The sequence below is a fragment of the Haliotis rubra genome, unplaced genomic scaffold, assembly GCF_003918875.1.
Source record: "Haliotis rubra isolate DU_JTF1 unplaced genomic scaffold, ASM391887v1 Scf20, whole genome shotgun sequence".
NCBI classification, from domain to species: domain Eukaryota; kingdom Metazoa; phylum Mollusca; class Gastropoda; order Lepetellida; family Haliotidae; genus Haliotis; species Haliotis rubra.
This window is the reverse complement of record NW_025766003.1, coordinates 1,582,649-1,609,727: the sequence shown is the minus strand read 5'-3', so window position 1 is coordinate 1,609,727 and position 27,079 is coordinate 1,582,649. Positions and strand designations below refer to the sequence as shown.

At 38.1% G+C, this 27,079-nt stretch overlaps 1 protein-coding gene across 3 annotated transcripts in view; it reads right to left on the bottom strand.

Moving 5' to 3' along the window:
- Positions 1-27,079, bottom strand: part of LOC124275568 (cleavage and polyadenylation specificity factor subunit 2-like) — a 188,458-nt gene that overhangs the window by 90,601 nt on the left and 70,778 nt on the right. The window lies entirely within an intron of this gene.

Below are 27,079 nucleotides of genomic sequence, written 5' to 3'. Positions count from 1 at the left end.
AATCTACTTGTGCAGAATTGTCCTTTGCCACATGACCTCCCCTGTCCGACACAGTGAGTGAGTGCGGTTTTATGCCACTTTTAGCAATGGACCAGCAATATCACGACTGGGGATACCAGAATTGGGCTTCACACATTGTACCCATGTGGGGAATTGAACCCGGGTCTTCAGCGTGACAAACGAACACTTTAACAACTAGGGTATCCCACTGGCCCCTGCCTGACACAGAATATGTATAACTTGAAGAAGAGTACTGCAAAGATGACAGACAATCCAGCAGTTCACAGCATCAACAATGTCCTTTGACCTCTTTCATAGTTTATTTAGGTGTGGGTATAATAACTGTCAGTTCATAGTTATGAGCTGGTGTCGGAACAAATCAATGAGTGATTATGTGGCTGTAACATTATCATCCTAACTTCTTCCATGGGCAATACATTTGATTAACCACCTAAAGGAGACTCAATCATCCATTAGATTCTCATCACAATCTTCTATTACAAAGTTTGTGGAACCTGAAAATTATTGAATGTGGGTTTCAGACAGTCCTTTTTCAAGCATCATCAGAATCATGTAATAAAACTGGCTATTTCTGAAATCCTATTACAGCCCAATTTCCGTTGGCATATTTCACTCTCAAACTTATTAAGGCAATGAGAAATCAGCTTATTTCAAGATTTTCATTTATTTTTACAAAGAAAATGGTTATAAACAACTGCAGATATGAAGGAAAAAAATCGAAATAGAAGATGCTTATCCTTTATCAACCACTAACTACTTGATCCCACAATTGAATCTTCTTTCAACATTATACTGGACTTTCCAGTACATCACTATGACATGGACACCCTTGTTGGCAACCTTGCACAAACAAAAGCCTGCATTTCAGGACAGTATTCAAATTTCACTGACAACCTTGCAATAACATTGCCAAATCAAATTCCCTGATTTACCAACAACTTGGCCAAAGAACCACAATTTTCCCTTCACCATAGCATGTTGAAAACCTTCGGTTATCTGGCATCCTACCAGGTGAAATGAACTTGTATTTCTAAAGTATCATTTTGCACTGAGCATGTGAAAATTTTGCTACTGCACCATTTCACACAATAACAATTCATTTTGATTACCTGACAGGCAGCTAACCAAGCAGGCAAAAGTACCACCTGGTAATAACATGACCGTTATCACATGCAGCAGAGACGTGTCATAAACTGCCATTGTGTAATTACATAGAATATCTAGCACATCACAACTCCCAGTACATGATCTTTGAGGGTGCGTGCTGGAATACAACAGCTAATCTATCTCACTACTGACTACCCTGTCGAAACACAACTTTCAAGTTGGCCTTCGGAAGAAACCTGGCAATCACGTCAGAGAACACTAACAACCAGTCTTTGACATGAACATATTTTACAGACCAAAAAGCTCATAATAAAAATAAATAAATATATAATGAATTGGAGCCCTGAGACTTTCTTAAGCTGTGGAAATATGGACTTGCCACATTTTCTAGACTGTGGGCTTTCTTGGATATATTTGCTTCAGGGTCTGTATAACAGACTGGTCAGGCAGTTTAATGTTGGCACACTATAAAGGAAACAACCTATAAATTTTAATTACATGTGAGTACCATGGGTGTATTGCATCTCAAAATAGTGGGTGAGTTTAGTTCTACGCTGCACTCAGCAATATTCCAGCTATATGGCGGCGGCGGTCTGTAAATAATCGAGTCTGGACCAACCATTCCAGGGATCAACAGCATGAACATTGATCTACGCAATTGGGATATCGATGACATGTGTCAACCAAGTCAGCGAGCCTGACCACCCAATTCCGTAAGTCGCCTCTTACGACAAGCATGGGTTGCTGAAGATCAAGTCTAACCCGGATCTTCACGGATCTCAAAATAGTGTAACAGCCCTGAAGTTGATACCAGCAGCCAGGACATATATAAGCTCACCAGTCTTTGAGTGAGAGAAGTATTTGGTGAAGCTGTATGAATACAGCCTTGAAATAGACCTGTTTTAAGTTCTGTTTTTATTTGTAGTTTAATACCACACACAACAATTTTCTAGCTGTATGTAACAGTCTGTAAATAATTGAGTCTGGACCAGATACTAGTGGTTGACATTATGGGGAGAAGGACATGATTTCTGATGTTCTGACCTTTGAGGAAACACAGGGACGAAACATAACGCTGCACGCTAATTCTTGTGATTTCTTTTTGCTCATTTTAACACAGTTATAGAGGCAGCCTATTACTTAGACTAAGGCTTAGTCTCTGAATATATATAATTTTGATAGTATTTATATTGAAAAGGAGCCCTAGGGAGACCAGAGATTAGGAAATCTAGACTTGCTTTATTTAGGGCTTTAGCAGCGCAGAGAGGGCTTGGCAGTAGGGAAATTAATGTGGTTCAGGGACTGTGAGACAGACTACCTATTACTGTGTAGCCTGTCTTGCAGTCCCTGAACCACATTATGTTCCTACTGCCTAGCCCTCCCTGCACTGCTATAGCCCTAAATGAAGCAAGTCTAGATTTGCCCAGGTTCTTTGTTACTATCACAATTATACATACATTCAGAGACTAAGCGTTAGTCTAACTGCTGTGCTGCCATGGTACACATACTGCTGCAACAGGCCCTTCCCCAATAGAACATGTCTGGGATGAGAAGGAACAACGCCTACTTGAGGACCAGAACCAGCCAATAAAGGTGCGATCTCTCTCGGTGCGACTTGTAGCATGCAACACAGTTGCAACGTGAGAACACCCAAATGGTAACAATTTGAAATCGCATACAACTAGTCACATAGGCTTTGTCCTAATTCCTACTACAAGTCGCAAGCTCTCAACCAATCAAAGATCTGTGTCCCCCTCAGAGTGACGTCCCTTTTGTTTATGTTGACATCATGTAGGAGACACTACTGAAAAAAATCTTAAGGGTTGCTCAGTTGGACCAGTGTTTGGTTGACATTTGTAACGGCATCCCCCTGATGTTTTCAGTCATTTAATATGCCACAGCTGTCTCACCTGTATCACCACATATGGTTGTCACATCCAATATTGACATTGCTAATTGTGTTGTTACACCATCCTACTTTTGAGGCCTTTTTGGGCATGTCTTTTATTAACTGATATAGGTTTTGTCTATGAATTTTCATAACAAAAACAACCCAACAACATCGATCAAACAAATTACCAAATACTAAAGTGTTATTTCTGAAACCAAAACATTTACACCACATCATATAAAGCACACTTAGCTTAAGTGAATTTATTATCCATTTTGCCAAGCTGAAATGGCATGACTTTTTTTAAATTGGTATTCAGAAAAAAACATAATCATGTTAAGTGTATAGTCAAGGAGACTTTCATGCTTTGATTTCAATTTATTCATGTTTTTCAACCAATTAGACTCCCACTCATTTTACAGTACAAGTTGTGATTTCCTTTAACCTACTTTTGAGATTAAAATGTTTGAAAACTTCAAGTAAGAAGTCAGTACATTAAGGCAAACACACAAGGTCTGGTCAAGTTGGTCCCTTGTTCTAATTTGCTGCAAAGAACAGCAAGATTGATGGAATGATGGGAAGCAATCTCATTCACTCACTCATTCCTTTTTAACAGCCAAATATTGATTTGTAAATCTAAGAGTCTTAAGTATGAGCTTCCAGGAAAGAAGTTTCAGCCATAATTAAATCACTTTCTATAACAAATTTCAGGCACTAATTAACACATACAGAAATTAGATGGTAGCAATATAACTTCAATATTGCTGATTGCAAATAAACAAGTCTTCAAATACTTGTGTGATAAACAAAGCAAAAATTTAAATCAAACTGTCCACAGCAGCGATATTTGACCAAGATTTTACATGGGGAAGACATTTAAGAATGAGTTGATCACTGTCGTCCTTCTATGTCCAGTGATCATTAGTCAATGGCATTTCCTTCGGCTCAGATGACGAGGAGGTGGGAAGCACCTAGAATTTCAAAAGGAAGCTTTACACATCAATTAAGTGAAATGCTGAAATATAAGGGAATATGTTGGACAATGTACATTGATTTGATAATGATCAAAGGATGACAGCGGCCTTGGTAAAAGCTTTTTGTTGGTATATCAGATTCTGATGGCAAAGGATAATGTGCTTTTTATGGTAAAACAAAAAAATGCAATTACTGTACAAATGTTTTTTTCATAAAGGTGTTCATGAACAAGAGTGAAATGTCAACAGTGAGTTTTTAACTTTAGTTAGGTGAGATACTTGATAGATGATAACTTCTTTATAATATTATGTTGCGACGTTTTGGTGTAGGTTCTTACACCGACGTCAAGCAAAACACAGCTGAATGACTTGTTTTCATACATTTTGAAGATAACACCATTTGACTTGACTGTGATGATCATGTAGGCAGGGTTTTATGCAACGCACAAATGAGCGTCTAGAATGCATATAAATGTGGACAACCCCCCAAAAGTGCGTCCGAAGTGACACACATGACCTATGTAATATGTTTAATTGTATTTAGGGAGAAGGCGATCATAAGTGGTGCACTTGTGCCTAATCCCGCTGTCATATGGACAATAAAATATGTTTAAACCAAACACATGACCTCTGATGCTTTCCAGACTCTGAAGTAATTATCTGAACATACACTACACCATTTCAATATTTTACAGGACCCTCATATTACCAGCAAGGATCTGTAACATGTATTGATAGGGGTCCCTTGGACCTCCACTTTTGTAAGTCACAGTAAAACCTTGATGTAGGTGTTTGGGTGTTTGTTGTTTAATTCAACACTCCGCAATACTGCAGCTGCGAGGGGAAAGCCTGTAGATGATGACAATAATCAGACTGAACCAGACAATCCAGTGATTGATATTACTGTCAACTCTTTCAGGGGATGATTACAAGCTATCAACCAAGTGACTAAGCCAGGCCATCTAATCCATCAAGTTGCCTCTTAACGGCGAGCACAGGTTGCTTGGGACCAATTCTAAAGAGGTATATTCTCAAATAATTGGGATGCCATCAATCAAACTTTCAGATGATGATACCTTAACAGGGCAATGAAACAGAGAGATTTCAAAATGAAAAATCTTTGCTACACCATTTACTGACAAAGAATTTAAAAATTGTTAACCTTGTCAAAATAGGAATGTGAAAAGTATAATGGGTTCCATCTACGTCCAAATGAAAATCAAATTGCTAACATTTGAGGGAAAATGTTATCTCTTATTCCCAAATGGGGAACGAGAGGCTCATTTATTTGAAATATTTGTTGTCACAATGGAAACTTGTTGGTTTGCAATATCAGAAATCAGCTTAGACGTGACAAGTTTAGGATGTGTAACGCCTCAGTTACGTCTATTCAAAGGAGCTGGAACTGTGGGGACCAATCAGTTACTTCACTTTGGAAACAACATTTTTCATACAAGTTGTGGTGTTGCAAGCAGAGAATAATCGACCATTGTATAACTATTGTATTCATTGTAATATGAGCCCTTGTTGCTCTTAGAAATGCTTAAGCACTTATGGAAATGACACCAGCAAAAACTGTAACAAAGAATTTATGCTTTCATACAAATTGTACTGCAATAGAAACTGTGAATCATGAATTGTATTCTGTGAAAATTGTAAAGAAGAGCAGTTTTCACAATCTGGACATACAAGATGACCTAGTGGAAGTACACCAAGGTGAGACAAATCCATTTAGCTGCAAGTCAGACTGTCCCGATCATGTCACATAAACGACCCTGTCACCCTCCCAACTCTGTCACCTTCCAACCCTGTCTCCTTCCAAACCCTGTCACCCTCCCAGCCCTGTCACCCTCCCAACCCTGTCTCACTCCCAACCCTGTCACCTCACAACCTTGTCACCTCACAACCCTGTCACCTCCCAACCCTGTCACCTTCACAACCTTGTCACCTCACAACCCTGTCACCTCCCAACCCTGTCTCACTCCCACCCCTGTCACCTCCCAACCCTGTCACCTCCCAACCCTGTCTCACTCCCAACCTTGTCACCTCCAAACCCTAAATCCCGCTCTTAGCTGGACAATCTGATCCTACTAAAAACCAAAAGAACCCAAAGAAACTTGAGTATGATCCATTTCTGATGGATAAAGTCAGTCAACTGAATATCAGTATGAGACACAGCTTCCTTTAAAGCTATAAATCTGTGCTTCTGTGATTGTAATAGGCATGGTCAGCTATCCTTCAAGGGGTTCTAATCCTGAAGTCTGTATTTTCCAAGACAGGACTAATTTTAATTCTTTATGGCAGCTTTGGCAAATCACTTATATTAGCTAAGAAACATGCGAGGTCGGGTGATATGAGATTTATAACACAGTTTTAAAGTGTTTGATTATAGTTCCTCATTTGCTTGGCTTTGATGTCAGAATATCATTTGTGGAATTAATACCTTCTGAACCATTACCATAACTTAAATAACAAAACTACATGGGAAGCTGACCCCTTGAGAATTTACAGACTTTGTATTTGTTTCATTATCTGATTTATCACTGATAATGACAGACATTTGAGCTAAAAGAAATGTGTCAAAATCATTCCAAGACATTAAATACAAGGGCTTAATGACACTCTTGATATAAATCATAAGATACCAGGAGAAAGTTCTCACATTACAACATCTCTGTTTATGCTTTGACTGAAGAGAGTTAACATGATAGTTGAAATCGATTCAAATCAGGAGTTAAACTCAGTGATCAAAATGGAACTGTATGTTCCATGTTAGCCTTGCTCCAAGGCTGTACTGAGTGCTGAGCGCATGTATAGTAATTCTCTCCTTTAAACAGGCAAGTCTAGATAAGCGGACAGTACAGTCTAAGGACCCCAGTCTGTTATTTATATATTTATTAGAAATTATCATTTAAACTATTAATTGTTACCTTAGAGACTTGTGCGAGACTTGTTCCATATATATGATTGGCATGTTTCACTCTTTTGTCTTCCTAACCTCCTAAAAAGCAATGGTCCAAAGTGGATTCCTGTAAATACTGTCACTTGATATATTCTCTTTCTATCTGTCAGCTTAGTCTTATGCACTTTTAGCAATATTCCAGCAACCTCACGGAGGGGACACCAGAAATGGGCTTCACACATTGTACCCATGTAGGGAATTGAACCCAGGTCTTCGGCATGACGAGCAAACGCTTTAACCATCAGGCTATCAACCAACCCACCCCTATCAATACCGAAACTAATGTGAGTACCCGTAACCTATTGAGTGAACGAGTGAGTCATATGACACAAGACGAAGACTGAAGTCAGCAGGATTAGGACATTTTCTGATTTGAGAATGTGCATGGTGTTGGCAAATCTAAAACAAAATAACAGCAACTTGGACTTTGATCAAAGGTACATTGTATCTGGCACACAAAAGGGGCACAACTCAAAACTGCAAACAACTGCACCTGTGCTGCAACTGGTCCATCTGTGTCGTACTGTGATTAACTGATTAAAATAACATCATTACTCTAATTATCAAAATTGTCTTGATCACAATTAAGACATCTGAATTTTTTGTGTGAAACATACTTTCTTCAAAATATCCAGTGAACAAATTTTGGTGTTAAACCTGAGGCAAAATAATCTTGTCCATTATTTTTGTAAACAAATTATGTTTCTGAAACAAATTGCAGCAAAACTCCCCCTAGCCACAAAATATTAAATGGTCATTCCTCAAATAAGAGTCTTACACAGCACAAAACCAAGCAAGTTGGGGGTGGGGGTTCACTACCAGCTACACACAGCTGTTTCCACATAAGCCAGCTAAACATTGACAAACATACAACTCTCACTCATGTGTCCTTCATCAGTCAGCAATTAGTGCTTAATTCCCACCCAGACGTCTCATATGTTAAGAACTCAAGTGAGAATGTCAATTGACATTGCAACAAATTGGAATTAGGACAGCAGGGTAATTTTGGGAATATTGGCCCATTAGTTTAACAAGCCTAGTCATATTCCCCTGGTTAGCATCATACACCACACTGCTGGAAATAGAATCCAGGAAAGAGGCAAATAGAGCTTAATGCAAGCATCCAACACCATTTACTTATGGAATCATTACAAGTAACATGCCAAATTACTGCTCCATGAAAGTTGTCAGGAAACTACAATATATGATGGACTCTCGAGTCTGGGTGGGAGGATTTATGGCTGAGAAATCCTAGTTATGTCCTGCTCAGCATTTACCATCAAGTGTTTATTGGTCACTGGTGCATCACACTGAATGCTTCCTTCAGAAAGGTGTCTAATGGCCATAACTCATATGCTGTAGCTACGAATCAAACGTTTTTCTGAATCTGAAAAACTCAATTTCACACTGAAGAATTTGGCAGATTTTTTCACATTCATATCCTGAATTATTCTTGAGCTTTACCATGGCTTGAGCTCCACAAGAGTTGTTCCTGCAGAAATGAGACTTAACATTGGTTAAACCAAACTCACTCACTCACTCAGTAATTCACATAATCTGGTAATGAAATGTCACATACTTAGTAATGTGTAAATATCATCAGAATTGTATTCTTTGAAGTCAATATTCCTCTGTCTATAGATAGCATGAATTCTATTTTTGAAATGTTTATATCAGGGCTGATATAAGAATAGACCGTTTGGTACAATCTGATACAGTACTTCAGTGATATCTTGATGTCATTATCATCACAGAACACCACAGGTCCCATGCAATCCATGCTTGGTGTAAATGGGGACTAATCGCAGGGAATGGCCAGGCGAGTTGCTTCCTTGCTTGGTGCAAGTCATTGTATCCAAATGATGCGCAGGATGTCTATCATTGGATCGTCTAGCCCAGACTATTCAGAAACCATCAACATACAGCTGAGCAAAGCATAAAACAACTAACACAGGGACACAGTCCTTTAAATTTTGTCACTTGTCAAGAGAGGAAGTATATTGTAGATATATATTGCCTTCAAATCCTGGAGCACAAAACACAATACCAAAATATAAAAATAGTAAACGCAGTATTGACACTTAACACGGTCTGTTTGATTTGAAAGGCATTCTAGAAGTTGCAAGTAATAGGAATGACTCACCTTTATGGACTTGCTTGAAAACAGTATAAGTATCTATATCGAAACATCCCTATTATACAATAAAGAAGTTGATAATCCATAAAGACTTGTCATTCCTACTTAACATGGTGCAAAATGAATGATTTTGAACTTGTTTTGAATGTCAGTTGCACAGATCAACCCAAAGGTTGTGATATTTGCATGAAATGTTTTTATAAATCACTTTTTGCATCATTACTGTACCTGATGGGAAAAAACTAACACATCTTTGACGTTTTTCACTGAATAATAAATAATAATACTGAGAAGTCTTATAATGGTCTAATCTCCACGCAACAAAGCATGCTCAAGGAGCTAACACCCTGATTCTTATTACCCCTGATAACCCAAGCTGCCTGTTAGGCGCTAGAAGGTTATAGTCACATGACTTTATCGAACCGGGTACCCATTTTCTGCTGGGTGAACAGGGGCAATTTTTAACAAACTCACTTGACTAAGGTGAGACCACATGTATCACATGTGCTTCGTTGTGGAGTAGGATGGAAGTCCTAGAAACTCTCAGGAGTCAAGCTGTCAAACACGGTCACTTATCCAAGGACTGTCCCAGCTCACTGTTTCTTAACTTCATCTGATTCGTGACCTGCATTCACCTAAGAGCCATACTACACCCACCTAAGAGCCATACACCACCCACCTCCGACCCATACACCACCCACCTCCGACCCATATGCCACACCACCTCTGAACCATACACCACCCACCTCCAACCCATACACCACCCACCTCCGACCCATACACCACCCACCTCCGACCTATACACCACCCACCTCCGACCTATACACCACCCACCTCCGACCCATACACCACTCACCTCCGACCCATACACTACCCGACACATACACTACCCACCTCCGACCCATAGACCATCCACCTCCGACCCATACACCACCCACCACCCACTTTAAAGGATGACTGACATATGACATATCCTCCTGGGAGATCTTCTGGTCATACCAGCACAAAACAGTCAGCTACCAGAGAGTTCTACTTACATGGATCCCTTGGCAATTCCAATCAGCAGAGACCATTAATTATTGTCTCTATCAATCATAGAGATCATGCTCCAGGGAAATACCCCACAGTTTACTTAACTGCCTCCATCAACTATTTACAAGGAATGAATAAAACAACACTACTCCTCAGGTATGATGGAGTGGACATGTCACTGAATGAGATCCCCTATGATAACGTCTAATGGTGTGTTTTAAGAATTGACTTCAATTTCTGTTGCATTTATGGTGGTAAACTGGTGTGATTATTGTGTTAACATTTGTAGCATATTTACACAAAGGTTTAGTCTGTTGTACAGACCCTGAAGCAAATATATCCAAGAAAGCCCACGCAAGTCTAGAAAATGTGGCAAGTCTAGATTTCCTCAGCTTCTGAAAATGAAGAAAGTCTCAGGGCTCCTTTTCATTATATTATATATTTTTTACCTATGAATTTTTTTCTGTAAAATATGTTCATTTCAGAGGCTAGTTGTTAGTCTAACAAAGGTTCTATGTTAATAGTTCCAATAAAGAAAAAACATATTAAACAGAATCATAAATAGTGTCAAGTAAAAATTTAACAGTGGTGATAGTCCTGTTGATTAGTAGCATTTGATCGCCATTACTCCTGAAGCACTTCTGAAAACTTCAAATTTGCTACGAATTGGAACTGAAAAATAAACTTACAGAAAAAGTAAACATAGTAAATATCCTTGTTTGGTTCAAGCAGGACTTGCAACAAACTTTGTAATCAAGTAAAATTAGATTTCCACCAGTCCTCACGGCAATCCTAAAGATGACAAAAACTGACAAAATGTATTTTTTCATTGGGAGTAATGAACAAATTCTATTACTTGTTTATTTTTCTCCATAATCTCCAGGCACAGGAGGCATGATAACAACACTCAAATTGTTCTTGGCACACAGAAAAGGTTAGTGTTTCTTTCCTTCAGTATATATCAGAACAAATTGCATTAGATTTGGAGATAAACAATACTCAAGTTTGGAAGGTAGGCTATCTGTGGATTAGATAACTCATATTTGTTTTAAAGTGAGCTTTTAAGCTGAAGTGAACTGACCATCAATGACATTAAATACTGCTGACTTGTGAGTTCAATGGTTAGTGTATGCCTTACTTAATTGTATGTGTTCTCAAAAACATTTGTCATGTTAGATAATCTGTGATGATAGAAAATATATAACTTCTGATTATGTTTCATATGGGTTACTGGCTTTGCGTTATACTGATCTAAAGTACTGTCGGAAATAGAAAAAAAACTGTGTTTAGGCTGTTACTCTGTATCACTAAAATTTACACAATTGCAAATAGCATATGTCGAAATAACCCACATGGGCCTTAGGACCTTCAGGGGGATGCGTAATAGGGTATCCAGAAAAGCATGTTTACTTGTAAAATCGGGCAAAACTTAGAACAAATACGAAAAGCTGCTGAAAACAATAGATCACACTATAGATGGCAATTAGGTCGCTCAGGACGGACCGTTGACTCACATGGCATGAAATGCACGTGCTGCCCACAGGCACAAGGGGTCATCTCAAAGATATTTTATGTTTTTTCATGTGTATTTAATATGTCTCTATTGATCATGTTATCTTAGCTAATATCTCAGTTCCCCAGCCAGACCCCCAAAACCGTCTGCGACACCCGTCCTGGTTTTACTTTTGAGACGACCCCTCCTACCTGTTTCTTTTTATAGTGATAGTGAGATGCCATAGTAGCTACATCCTTAATAGTTTCAGGATTAAGGTTATTATTTTTTATGTCTGCTATCATTTATAATGACGCTAAATCTAATTTCAAAATGATCATTTAAAAAGTGTCCTTTGTAATACAATATTATCCCACACTAATTTGCATAAAGCCATGGACTGTTCTGAATAATTCGCACTGGGCTTAGAAAAAACGTGTATTGCTCATTTCTGCACTAATCTCTCCTCACTACAATCCTTCTTTTACGTTTACTATCTCCCTCCCACTGCGACTGCAGTTAGGCCGAACTTAGTTTAACAGATATTTCACACTTTCACATATTAACTACCTAAATTGTAGATATAAATGTGAAAAAACATTTTTTTTCTATTTCCGACAGTACTTTAGAACAGAATCCATAATATCTGCAACTATTTTTGCATGACTGGGACTGCACCCAAGTGTTGCTGATCAGGATACGACAACAACACTGCATCTATCTGGTGAAGATGTCTGAAAAAGATTTACAAGAAATCCAGGTTAGTTTTTGAGTGAGTGAGTGAGTTTAGTTTTACGCCGCACTCAGCAATATTCCAGCTATATGGTGGCAGTCTGTAAATAATTAAATCTGGACCAGACAATCCCGTGATCAAAAGCATGAGCATCGTTCTGTGCAATTGGGAACCTATGACATGTGTCAACCAAGCCAGCGAGCTTGACCACCCGATCCCGTTAGTCACCTCTTTCGACAAGCATGGGTTACTGAAGGTTCATTCCAACCCAGATCGTCATGGGTCCACTTGGTAGGGATTCAACTTTGTCTGTAAAACACTGCACTGGACGTGTGCCTTATTGTTTTGAAATAAACTGAAAATACCGAAGCAATAAAGAAGAGTCAATACCATGCTGTCTTTTCAAAATTCAAAATTGAAATTCTGATATGACCTCCTCAAACTTTGAGTGGCAGCTCTTTCAAAACTATTCAATCCCTAAAAGATGATAGTAAATTGCTTTTGTGAAATCGATGAGCTTAAAGTAACCTGAGAATGATCAGAATGAACACATCTGAATTCAGCAGCTTAATCCAGAATCCTTTCGTTATTCCTGCCATATTGAAAACTTGACTGTCATAAATTTGATTTGATCTCCCTGTCTGTGATACACCCAATAAGGTATATTGTTAAAGGGGGTGGTGGTGGAATTGGGTTTAACGTCGTGCTTGAGAATATTTCGCTCATATGACGACGTGCATGTGTGTGTATGTGTATGTGTGGCTGCTTGTACTAGCCCAGACTGAAGCTGGTTTTATAGTGCTAGTCCACTGAGATACCATGCCGCAGTGAAGCATGAATACCCCACTCAGACACATTATACTGACTCCGAGCCGACCAGTCCTTGTTGTACCCATTAATGCCGAGCGTCAGGCAGGGACAAAAAAGTACCATATTTAAACGTCTTTTGGTATGACGCGGTCGGGGATCGAACCCGCGACCTTCCGCACTCCGGGCGGACGTATTGTTAAAGGAGTATCAGATGTATACACAACTTTTTCAAGTAGAAACATCAACACCAGAGATCAATCAGTTGCAGTATCTGCCCAAACAGGTTCCATTGGGGATAAGAAGCAAAATATCAATGAACATTATATGAATAGTCACTGGAGATCATTAATAAAACTAACAATTGCCAAGAGGGCAATCATGCAAAAACAATTTCACAGCAGCCACAAAACACAGTACTTCATTGTGATCTACTAGACAGACACATTCTGCAACCGTAGACACTGGTCAGTTTGAGTCTAAAGAAATGTCATCAGGTCTGGTAAATTCAGCTTTTGTAAGTCCGTCTGCTAAGACTGATATCTACTGAAAATAGCCGAAACACAGGTTCTCGCAAATAGAATTACATATTTTTGACACAGATTGTATATATGATACCATGTCACATATTTATCTTGTAATACAATCAAACTGTGGACACTGAAACAGTGTTAATTATATGAACATTTGGACTCTGTGTTTCTGTAGCCTTTGGGACATCTGTTTGTTTTCAAAATTGCATGAGTCATAAATCCCAAACAGAAACAGAATGAACATGACACAACACTGAAACCATGTTGTATGGAAAAATACGAACTCAAGGGAATACCTGATTAATTTCTGGTCAGTAGAAAAGCAAACGAACCTCCCTGTTCCTGCTGAAGAAACAACAATGCCTGCAGGCTCACAAAAATGCATGAATATTGGGTTCGTATTTACCGAAATGACTTTCTCCATGTAAACAGTATCTTGTCGTGGACTATAACAGTATCAATTTACTTCACATTAAGTTCAGCATGTCTTTCGCATCTGAAAAAACAACCTTATCTCAATGCAAATGTGTGATGTCCATGGAAAACAAGGCATCCCCCCCAGAGAATATCTGTGAAGGTCAGTAGACATTGGGCTGTACTTTTGGGGCTTGATCTAAATGGCTACTTAATGTAGACCAACTGCTCTTATATAAATACACAGCTTTTCCTTTATCATTCCCGTATGGTCTGAATTCCACCTATGAAAATATACGTCTCCAATATTTAGACACAAACAGATGGCTAAATGATATCACACAGAGTGTTAATCACCTTGAGAAACATGTTTCAACAATTGCCCAAGAGATCTTCAGGTACAAGTATACATAAAAGTCTATTTGCACAGACACTAAGTTATCTTTTAACCCAAAGTTGATTTGAGTTGGTTCCTATTCATAGATGTTACTGTCTTCAATGTTTTATTCATTGTTTGTGGGCAACAGGTCAAAGTACAATTCGGTACACATATACATGGTATATACGACAGTGACAACTGATGCGAACGGAGGAGAATAACATTTTGGCAAGTTACATATTCCTGCAATGTTCTGACTATGAAAATTGAATAATTGCATCTAAAAGTAAAACAATAACAGCTCTGACACGCAACACAATAATATCACTGACAAATGACACAATGATGCCCGCTGATAAATAACACAACAATAGCCCACAGATCCGTCTCACCTGCGCTAAATACACTATGAATATTTCAGCAGCATCCAAACTGTTTCCTCATCAGTCATTCAAAGTAGATCAGCATCTTTATACAAAAATACAGGTGAACTCAGTTCTATTGATCTCTCTCCACTTGTCCATGTGATCCAACATTCACAGTTAAAATCTCCAGTTTCCTGAAGCCTGTAAGTTCACACATGGAGTGTTTTGAAGCCAATTAACCTCATTTCACAGGCAGAACTTTATCCAAAACAATTTTGCACATGTCAACTTAAAACAATACATTGTGAGCAAATATATCAAGTAACGTTCTCTTTGTGATGACAAAATGTTCAATAACATGTAACGATGCTGAAAAACATCAAACAAATCATCATCTACCTATCAATGCTTCAGCCTCAGAAAAAGATTATATTTCACATTCTTCTAAAAGTTGTTCTGATTATCATTTTTCTCTATTTTTTAATTGATGTTCTAAACTATATTTTCAACTCATTTAAGAAGTAAATGATAAAACGTATTTTCATAATCTCATCATTCCTGATATTGCTTGTGGATTTATTTTTGAGAAAAAGATTTAACAAATCCAACTTTGTTCTGGAATTTAGTTACCTAATCCTTATTACATGCTTGACTTGAGCACACCAGCAGATTTGTTAATAAGCTATTTTAGATGATGTCAACATGCGTGATTGCTGAGGAACATTTTTAACCACGTGGTTTAACAGAGACTGCAGTATCGCAAAGGGCGAGGAATGACTGTTTATGCTGTCTATTGTTTTTCACGAGAGGTGACTATATTAGGTCAGGGCATGAAAGGCTGATGGGTAATGTTCCTCACAATATAGATCACTGGTTTGTTTGGCCCAAGCCCAATTATTGCCAGACATCTGTAACACAGCTTGACAGTTAGTGACTGTAGCATAAAACAACAAACATACATATTTAAACATTTAGAAGTTTGAATTAGGTCAAGGGGCTAATTACACAGAACACATGTGTCAAACTATCACAAGATCGACCATAAATTTTACTCAACAGCTGACTTAACCTGCTTATAATGAGAAAGTTTCATCACTGACGTTTGTAAACACAAAGTGTCCCTCCTTGTCTGATGGACATTTTTCCAGAATCAACAACTCAGTTTTCGCCACCATCTGTTGTCAGTGTATGAGCGGAAACATTCTGCCGTTGGATATGGTGTTTAATGTTGCTTAAACAGCACAGGAATATCCCTTTTTAAGTAAAATATTAAGTGAAACAGGTTGGTGACTTCGCCACTCTGGTGCAGCCCATGTCTAGTCCCACATAGCTAGTGAGCGAGTTTTACGCCACTTTTAGCAATAATCCAGCAATATTTTGGCGGGGGACACCGGAAATGGGCTTCACACATTTTGCCCATTTGGGGAATCGAACCCGGGTCTTTGGCGTGACGAGCCACTGTTTAGTCCCACAAAGCCATGATGACACAGTAGTCTGACAAGGCAAACATATTTTCAAGCATGAAGTTCTGTCAAAGTTCTATGGAACAAAGTCATAGTTTCATAAAAGTGGAAACTTCATTGACTTGTGTAACATATTGTTTATCAGTCTTGCACACAGCTGACAAGGATAAAAAATAGCCATTAGTTTGAAAACAAAACACAGAGAATGTACTGCACACTGAAAGCCAAACCAAATATGGTCACCTCATAGACTTCAAAACAAATTTTACACATTACTGAGATTTTATCAGTTTAGCTGATATAACCATAGTCAGTAGGTTCATAAAACAAGAATGATCTCATAAATATTTAAGTACCCCTCTAACTATGCCAGAATTTGAAAGACTTTATATGAGGAAGTTACAAACAATTCTCAGCAAGTCAGTTGTTCACAGTGTTTGCCAATAGTTTTAGAAAATCTATAAAGCTTTAATGGTAACATCAGTGCTAGGACAAGCGGCAGCTGTTACAACAAGGAGATATGAAGGCACAGGGATGGATTGGAATTTGGGATCAATGCCTTCTCTCCCAATCTGCATGGTCTTGCACTACACACATGATTCCATCAAACTGTCAATCCCAAATGAGTCGTGAGGGTCAGGTGGTGGTGGGCCACCTGCTTGGCTTATTTGTCTTGCCATTTGATTGGCAGATGAAACGATATCTATAAATCAGAGCCAATCCACCAACCAATCAGATAAGCCAGGCTTGTTTTCCACCCACTAGAACACGTTCTTAGAATTCTTCTCCCCTTTGGATGACAGTGAATTCTCCTTGCTGTTCTGGCATTGGTCAGCTTACTGCTTTGACCAGTGAGTGTTTGGACAAGACTGACCTTCCTACCCTCTGCTTGAAATAGGTTTGTCTGAATGTGACTGGTGGAAGAATCTATTGCAGGAAACTGGGGTGGTCAGCATGTGAATCAATATGTGTTAAGAAGAGCATGAGGGGGTGTAGTGTAATGGAAGGAACAATAGCACACTTCAAGTCAGTGTTGTATTATTGGAAACACGGTCTTGTTACCACACATGCTTTTTGATACCAGCTGATTTGAAGTTACACTATCTTCAATATTCTAGGACATAGTCTTCAGGATCAAATATCTACCATTCACTCACAGGTAAGTACTATTAAACATTATCTGTTCAATCTCTTATACAAAGAAAAAAATCACAAAAAGTTATTGTCAACCAATGTAACTTTTGAATATGTCTCATTTCTGTGGAAAAGTCAATCATACAACACCATCAGATGATTTGCTATTAACAATTAACTGTCAAAGCTTTACTTTGAAGAATTCACACACATTGTTATAGCAATCGTTGAAACCAATTAAATTCAACAAGACAGACTTCTACAAATTGACTGAAGTAACCATATCACTCAAATACCTGTTTAATTAAGCACATATTTTGGGAATTGCATCTTAGAAATTGATTTCTGCCAAAATTAAAATACTTCAAACGATATCAACCTTACAAAAGTCATGAAATGAGGAAAGCAACACTTCCTTGAGGCGCTAAACACAATTAGTCTGTCAATACTTCCAGTGGTTACTTTACAAGATCTGGCGACATTAAACTGCAACTTGATGCCAATCTAACAGCTGCCGGCTCATGGATATGCATCTCTCCCAGCACACTGTGGTATAGGATATCTGACAGCCGAATGAGAACATTGGAACTTCACAGTCTGCAAACATTTCTTCATGTTTGTCAAACATACACATGAAGCCACTGTTGATATCCCATTTCAGCACTAAATTATTTTCCAGACTTCAGTGTTTAATTTGTTAATCCCCTTAGAGTCAATGACCTTGTCTAAAGTGTTTTTAATATGGGCCATGGCCTTGAATACTTGAAATAAATTGTCTGTCTGTCTAAAGTGTTTTTGGTTCTGAACAAATTGTGGTTCTTTCAAGAAATGTGTAAAATATGGATTGAAATAGAAAGGAAATGAAAGAGATTATTTCCCTGAAAATGTCACTGTCGGATGTTGACAAAAACCCCACAATGAACCAAACTTAAATAGAATTAGTGCTGATACTAAAAGCAAACAAGCTTGTTACAGTAAAGACTGTTACTTTGATGATTAAACCACATGCGCATGTAAGAAACCAAATCACAATTCTAAATATTGTATAGGTTTGAAACTTCAATGAGCAAAAACATTAGAATTGGTATCATGAATATATTCTTGCCTATAAAGAGTTTCACGTTTACCTGTTCTCTCCAACTTCTAAATGTGTAGCAAAGGCATGTAAATATTACCTATCTTACTAGATATGCACAAGAAAATTGAAGAAATAATAGTGAGTTAGTGAGGTGAGTGAAGTGAGTCAGTGGGTGAGTGAGTGAGGTGAGTGAAGTGAGTCAGTGGGTGGGTGGGTGAGTGAGGTGAGTGAGGTGAGTGAGTGAGTGAGTAAGGTTTTACACCCCATCTGTGGAATCAAATCCAGGTATTCAGCAAGACACAAGAAAGCTTTAACCACGAAGCTACCCCATCACCCAGATTAATATCTTGATAAGACAATACATACCAACAAACACCTCCTTTACACGATTTAGTCTCCAAAGTCTTCCAAATCCTGTCACTACTACTCCGCCAACAATTCCAACAACTTTGGCAGATACAAAACCTCTGCAGAAGAAGCATAATCCTCCTTGTGTGACAAATTTACAACAAATTACAATTGTGTTTCTGATAAAAGAAATTATCAGAAGAAACATATCACAAAGAAATCTCCACTAATAGGGCTGACAGTTCACTATCGATTCACTTACTGTCAATCAAGAGGAAGATAGTGTTTCATCTTCGTCCTATATACTGCTCCATACAGTTCACAATAACGATAAGGGAATCTTTGTCTGCTTGCTCACAATTTCAGGTTATTATTTTGAAATATCATATGAAAAAAATATGAATTAATTCATGAATTCAGAATATCATATCAAGAAAAAGATCAAATCCAAATGAATTTCATCTATTTGGAAATTTTGTGCATTCAAATTGACAAGGGAATTCACTTGATGAATTGATAGAAAAATATAACATGGCTTTGCTGACAGGCTCATGAAATCCAAAGAGATTAAGATCCCAGCATGTTTGAAAAGGAACACTAAATTAGCTTAATGTATAAATTAAACATGAAATTGTTAAAAAAAAATACATTATCAATTTTCCATGAGCAGGATGGTAGTCATGATAGTGCATTAAAATGTTCTTAACACTATGTTGGAAAAAGGAACAGAACGCACACAGAATATCAGAATCGATTATGCCTCAGAATGAGCCAGAGCCAAGTAACATGGTAATCATCGGTTCCAATTTCTTCTAAAAAAGGCTTGAATGAGCCACACACAGACTGAGTAGCCGTAAGCTACATACACGGAAACCTGTCTCCTGGTTGTACAAAGAGAAGGAAATCAAGTTATAGATGTGTCACTACCACGACAGCTTCAGGTGATTCTTTTCACAAACCATAAAACAAGAGCATGGCAGAAAATTGACTGTCAACATAAATAAATATTTTCTAGTTCAGAGAAACTGATGAAAAGTTGTCTGCTAGATTGCACAAAGTGTACGTAAGCTGAACTACTGCAGTCAGCTTCTTTATTGGGGAAGAAGAATCCAAGACATGCCCTTGATAAAGAGGGAATTCATCCATGACATGTTCCTGTTGAGTATTGGATTATTCTATGGCATATCCCTGACAAGTATTGAATTAATCCCTGACATATCTCTGACTAGGATTGAATTATTCTATGATATATGGATCCTGACAAGTATTGAATTAATCCCTTACATATCTCTGACTAGGATTGAATTATTCTATCATATATGGATCCTGACAAGTATTGAATTAATCCAAGACATATCCCTGACAAGTATTGAATTAATCCCTTACATATCTCTGACTAGGATTGAATTATTCTATCATATATGGATCCTGACAAGTATTGAATTAATCCAAGACATATCCCTGACAAGTATTGAATTAATCCCTTACATATCTCTGACTAGGATTGAATTATTCTATCATATATGGATCCTGACAAGTATTGAATTAATCCAAGACATATCCCTGACAAGTATTGAATTAATCCCTTACATATCTCTGACTAGGATTGAATTATTCTATCATATATGGATCCTGACAAGTATTGAATTAATCCAAGACATATCCCTGACAAGTATTGAATTAATCCCTTACATATCTCTGACTAGGATTGAATTATTCTATCATATATGGATCCTGACAAGTATTGAATTAATCCAAGACATATCCCTGACAAGTATTGAATTGATACATGACATATCCCTGACAAGTACTGAATTGATACATGACATATCCCTGATAAGTATTGAACTGATACATGACATATCCCTCATCAGTACTGAATTGATACATGACATATCCCTGATAAGTATTGAACTGATACATGACATATCACTCATCAGTACTGAATTGATACATGACATATCCCTGATAAGTATAATTGAATTGATACATGACACATCCCTGAAAAGTACTGAATTGATACATGACATATCACTGATAAGTATTGAATTGATACATGACATATCCCTGACAAGTATTGAATCGATACATGACATAACCCTGATAAGGACTGAATCGATACATGACATATCCCTGACAAGTATTGAATTGATATATGACATATCCCTGATAAGTACTGAATTAATCCATGGCATGTTCCTGACAAGTACTGATTTGATCTGACATAACCCTGACAAGTACTGATTTATTCTATCACATATTCCTGATGAGCATTGAATTAATCCCTGAGACATCCCTGACTAGGATTGAATTATTCTTGTCATATCCCTGACAAGTATTGAATTATTCTATCACATAATCCTGATAGCATTGAATTAATCCATGACACATTGCATTAACTTAATACAACCATAGGTTCAACAATAACCAAAGATGTAATGCGACTGAATGTAATCAAATCAAAGGCATTTAAAATTGGCAATTATGTACAATGAAACATACTCCCTCCTAATGGTAGGGTCCTTTTTCATCGTACCTGAATGTCAAAAGTCTGTCCTAAGAATAAAATAGGTAGTAAAGATAATGTCTTTACATTATCATGATACCTGTTTCCCCAACACTGAGACATATCTGTCACAATTTTGTTTTGATATTATCACTGCTCTTTTATGTCAAAACAGACTCATGTGTTCACAATTCAACAGACTGTCAAAGAAGTGAGTGAGTGAGTGAGTGAGTGAGTTTAGTTTCACACAGCTTTTAGTAATATTCCAGCAAAATCACGGCAGGGGACACTAGAAATGGGCTTCACACATTGTACCTGATGTGGTGAATCAACCCAGGGTCATCAGCGTGAATCCAAGAGTGTAAGGCAGAATCAGGTTATAGACATGGTGTGTTTTAAATTAGAGCTAACTAAACTTGGAAACCACTGTGTAGATACCTACATGTGTTAACATCATTATTTCAAAGGGCCTATACAATTTGAATGAGAAAGAAATACTCTTCTGTAAACATTAAATAGCTTCAGTAGCAGGGAGGTAGTCAAATCATGTGGAGTTTGTTATTTTGAAACCTTGTAAATCCAAATGGGCATCAAGTGTATTCCTACTTTATGGTAGAATGTGTGTTTCAGTATGCAAACAAACACTTTAAAATTTTGCACTTTTAAGCTTCATTATATTAGCCAGCTAAATGAGGCAGGAATATGATCAGATATAATTATAATCTCCCAACCATTGTGAAGGGCCTTAAAAAGGGACCTTCCCCAAATCATCTGAATACATTTGACCAATTTACTCCAAGTCTAAGAAGTTGTGCTTCCTGCTGCTAAGATGTGGATGCAAGTACATATACAGTATTGTATTTCACTATTTCTGATACAATTGTATTCCCTACTGATATGTATCTAAATCCATATATAAAAATACAAATACACATGTTTCAGTAAAATCATTTTGATAAAATCCAAACCACACAATTTGTTTTGTAAAAAGCCAGTGTTTTGATACACAGTCACAGAACTAGTTGTCTGGATGAATGTCGTGTGTCTCTGCTGCTGTTAATCCACATGGTCAATGTATTGCTCTTACAGAAACTATTATCAGTATTACATAACTGGAACTATTGTCCTTTGTGATAGCGCCTGAAACCTTTGATTGGAAGTAATATCCAAAATTCACTTGAATAATATCTTGGTTTAACAGCCAAATTTTCTTGGGTTTCACTAAAGTGGCAAAAGACCTGGGTCCGATCCACAAGGCATTCGTAACGTTACGACCTGTCGTAATGCTATAATTTACCATAGGCTTACATATGTTGTAGTGCTACAAACGCTTCGTGGCTTCGTGGGTTGGGACCCTGTATCACCATCACTTCCTTACATGTGAAGCTATGGTCTGTCCAGACTGGCATATTTACTTGCTACCATAACATAGCTGAAATATTGCTGAAGGTGGCACTAAAATTAACTCCACTAAACCATGACCTTCTGCATGAAGCTTACATCCTATCACATAACTGGAACTTGTTCAAAGGGTTGTTAAACCAAACTCATACGCTCACTAGTCACTCCATTTCACAATCATACATTTTTCCACTGACATGGCTTAAAGAGCCATAAAATCGAAGTCACTTTTAGCAATGTGATGCACATGAAGCCTATGAATAGTTCCTCCTTCACACAACCAGCAATTTACAATACTTTAATCACCTGGTCTCATGAGACGTATCACTAGATGGCTATTATACTCTCATACCACAGTTACCTATCTGCCCCTTGAGATACGACGCTCAAATCCTCCACCAAAATTGATGATCGACATATTTCAACATATGAGAGAGTAATGGGATGTTCGGGTGAAAAAGATGTAGTCATCTCTACAACGTTAATTGTTACTGCTCAAAAAGAGAGTTACGCAACGAAAATCAATGCTTATGTCTGCTGGCAAGAAGATTTGTGTGAAGTAGCACTGATAGCCTAAATACCTTCTAGAGACTTTGAGGTAGGAAATGATATCCACATCTAAGCTCCATGTCAACTCCGCAACAACTAAAACCATCCAAGCAATAGATATAAATAACCTGGACAGCCTCCCTGTCACCAGCCCTGACGGCCAAACTGTCTACATCAGGCTTTCTTGAAGTCTCATCCTCATCAGAACATGCTATAATAGCACGGGGGAAAACATTTGTAAGGATTCATAAAAGCAGACCCACAAATGGAGATTTCAACATTTTTTTATCCATACGTCTATCTTAAGAAGGAGTGGATGTCATGACAAGACATTAAATGAAGCAGAGGTGATCATAAGAAAAGAATCTGTTCACATACTGCTTCCATTCATCCACCAGAAAGGTCTGTTACAAGTTTAAAGAACACAAAAATGAATACTCAAATTTTCTTTACTGTGCTGTTGCTTAAAGAATTTCAAAAATAGGTCATGTCAAATTGAAGATCAGTTTGATGTTTAAGACACAGAGATTGTTTCACAACTTTGATTTCAGGAACATTATTTTCCTTTCATCATTGATGGTGATTCCTGAGAAAATTGAGCTTAATCTCTCTTTGAACATTATTTCAATTATGTCACAGCGTGTTAGCATATTCAAAGAGAGCTCAAAGGGATGCAGGTCTTTAAACTGGCAAAAGCCACAAGCATTGTTTGGTGCTGATACATAAAGGTCGTTCAGTTTGCCAAATGTTAGAATCAAACTCAGCGGATAGACACAACTAAGGGACACAAGACTGCCCAGCAAGTTGCAGCTTCTAAGATCACAGATCACCTGTGCCCTTTGCCTCAATAGGAGACAGAAGTGCGAAGCTAGGTGTAGCCTTACAAAGAAAACTACTAGCTAGGCTGCTCAATGTAAAATCCCTATCTGGATTATGAAATCATGTCTTTTAGTCATGAAACAACATCTCAGTTCAATGTTGACAACCAATAACCGTACTTTTTGCACTATTACCTGCATCTTTTTCCCTCAAAAATGAAATGCACACGACAGATTTGTCCATATTTAATTATTTAGCTACTGTTATTGTACAGCTGGAATATTGCTTAAAGTCAATCTCTTTGCATATCTCAGCTTTCTATCCAAACTACAAGAACAGGGAGTTGAAATTTTATACAAAATATGTAATAAGCCTCATTATTCTATATCACTTATGATTTATAAATGAAACGAATATACATCCTGACGGGTTGTTCGAGAGGAAAAACAACCTGTTTTAGAACCTTTACAATTTTTTTTATTCACAATACATAATGCATGGATAATTCATGAATGACCATGAAGCAGAATCTGTCACACTGCAAAAACTTATGACGGCAAATAAATTCATTACTAAAAATACTACTACAGTAATATCACCACTTGTCATGCTGCTGTAGGAGGAAAACCATCAGAAAAGCTGTCGCACTTCACTGCTTTGGCATAAATCAGAAAGATGCGTTGGTGAAGAGAAATCAAACAAAGAGTGAACCTTGCAAAACAAGACCGTATATTTCAAACTGTCTTTGGAAGAGCTCCCCCAATAGTTGTCTCTATATTTTCTGAAAAAAAACCCCCCAAAAACCCCAAACACCACCACAAGTCTTCAAACAAGAAAAGCTTAGTCTGTGTCCGACAGTGAGTATAGTTTTACGCCGCTTTTAGCAGTATTCCAGCAATATCACGGCGGGGGATACCACAAATGAGCTTCACACATTGTACCCATGTGGGGAAGGTGAGGTGAGGTGAGGTGAAATTGGGTTTAACGTCGTGCTCGAGAATATTTCGCTCATATGATGACGTGCAGAAGCTGGTTTTATAGGGCTGGCCCACTGAGATACCATGCCGCAGTGAAGCATGAATACCCCACTCAGACACATTATACTGAGCCGACCAGTCCTTGTTGTACCCATTAATGCTGAGCGCCAGGCAGGGACCAACAAGTACCATATTTTAACGTCTTTTGGTATGAAGCGGTCGGGGATCTAACCTGCGACCTTCCGCTCTCCGGGTGGATGCTCTAACCATTACACCACGGAGGCGGCCCCATGTGGGGAAACAAACCCGGGTCTTCAGCGTGACGAACGAACGCTTTAACCACTAGGTTACCCCACCCCACTGCCCCTGTGTCCAACAGACTTAAAAAGCTACAAAACAAACAGAAAATATCTTAAAAGAAACAAATTTGATATTTTCCTAGGAATATGAACTTTCTGTACAAAAATATAGTTGGCTGACTTTTGTCTTTCATCCCACAGCCAATCAGGAAGGAAAATGACGCAAAACCCACTTCAAACTGTCTACATTTCAGAACTTTTGTTGGCCCAGACAGGGTTATCTCCCCCTTATCCCCTGCTGGAATAAAACAAACAATGATATTATTTCATGAGGACCATAAGTAGCACTTCATCGACATTTTCCCAGACGGAAAAACACCCCAAACAGAAACAAGCAAAGGGCATGCCTGATAATTGGTTTTCCCAACATTTTGCTCAGCTCTGATTGGTCAGTATAATGGGGCTGTCTTTCAAATCTAATTTCATGAATAGTACAAAAACTAGAGAAGGGCTGGTGGCATTTGAAACTGGCAATATTGGCAAAGTATAGCTGGTTCAATAGGTCACAGCCTGTACATTAAGATCTAATTGCACTTGCAGACAAAACGTGCATAAGATTTGCAGCTGCAAGTTCCAATGATCTCAAACTTTGTAATTGATTTATTCAGTAATCAGACTGCCTACGTCAGGTCTTCTAACCTTTCAGACAGAAATATGGCAATTTATACCCCACTCCAATCTAAAGATGTGACAATATACTTATGAAAATATATGCCAGTGTGAGTATTGTTGCATCAGTAGATCAGTTCTCGTTTGATCCACCCAGTTCACGTTCTGTGGCGGAATAGGCCAAATGTAATTCCCAATTTGTGAAAGTGGATAGTTTCATTGAGATGATGTTTTCACGGCAACTATGCATGGATATACTTGTGAGTTATCATTAGGTTTCTGATAAGTATAAAAAATGCAACACAGCAAAGTGAAATTGCAGCAACCTAGGCACTTTAAGGTGACCAGTGGACTCTACCCACAAGTTAGTCATCACTGGTTTCATGGTAGGAAAACTGCTCACCTGTGAGGAAAAGTTACTGTTCATTCCCTCACTGATGGAGCATAAGTGCTACAGTGAGTGAGTGAGTTTAGTTTTACACCTCTTTTAGCAATAGTCCAGCAATATCATGGTGACAGACACCAGAAATGGGCTTCACACAATGCACCCATGTGGGGAATCAAATCCGGATCTTCAGTGTGATGAGCGGACGCTTTAACCATGAGGCTACCCCACAGCCCCTATAGTTTGTCTGCTTCATTTCGTGGTGTAGAGTTACATCCCTTAGCAGTGTCAGGATGTGCTGTATGGAGATTTATGATTATTAGTCTGTCTGCACTATACCTGTGTCAGTGTTACAAAACCATCTCTGAACTGCATTACTTGGGCTGGCCATGTTACAGCCATATTACTGTCCAGCTCAACCCTGGCTTACCTAAACCAACCTCATTCACACTCATCACAGCGTGAGTTAGTTCTTAAACTGAACACAATTCAATAAAAAGTGTGAAAATATACTCACACACCAAAACATGTAGGGTTAATTACCCTACAATAAACTCGTCAGCTGGAGGTAAAAAACATTTCCTAGAAACATATGTACCATGCC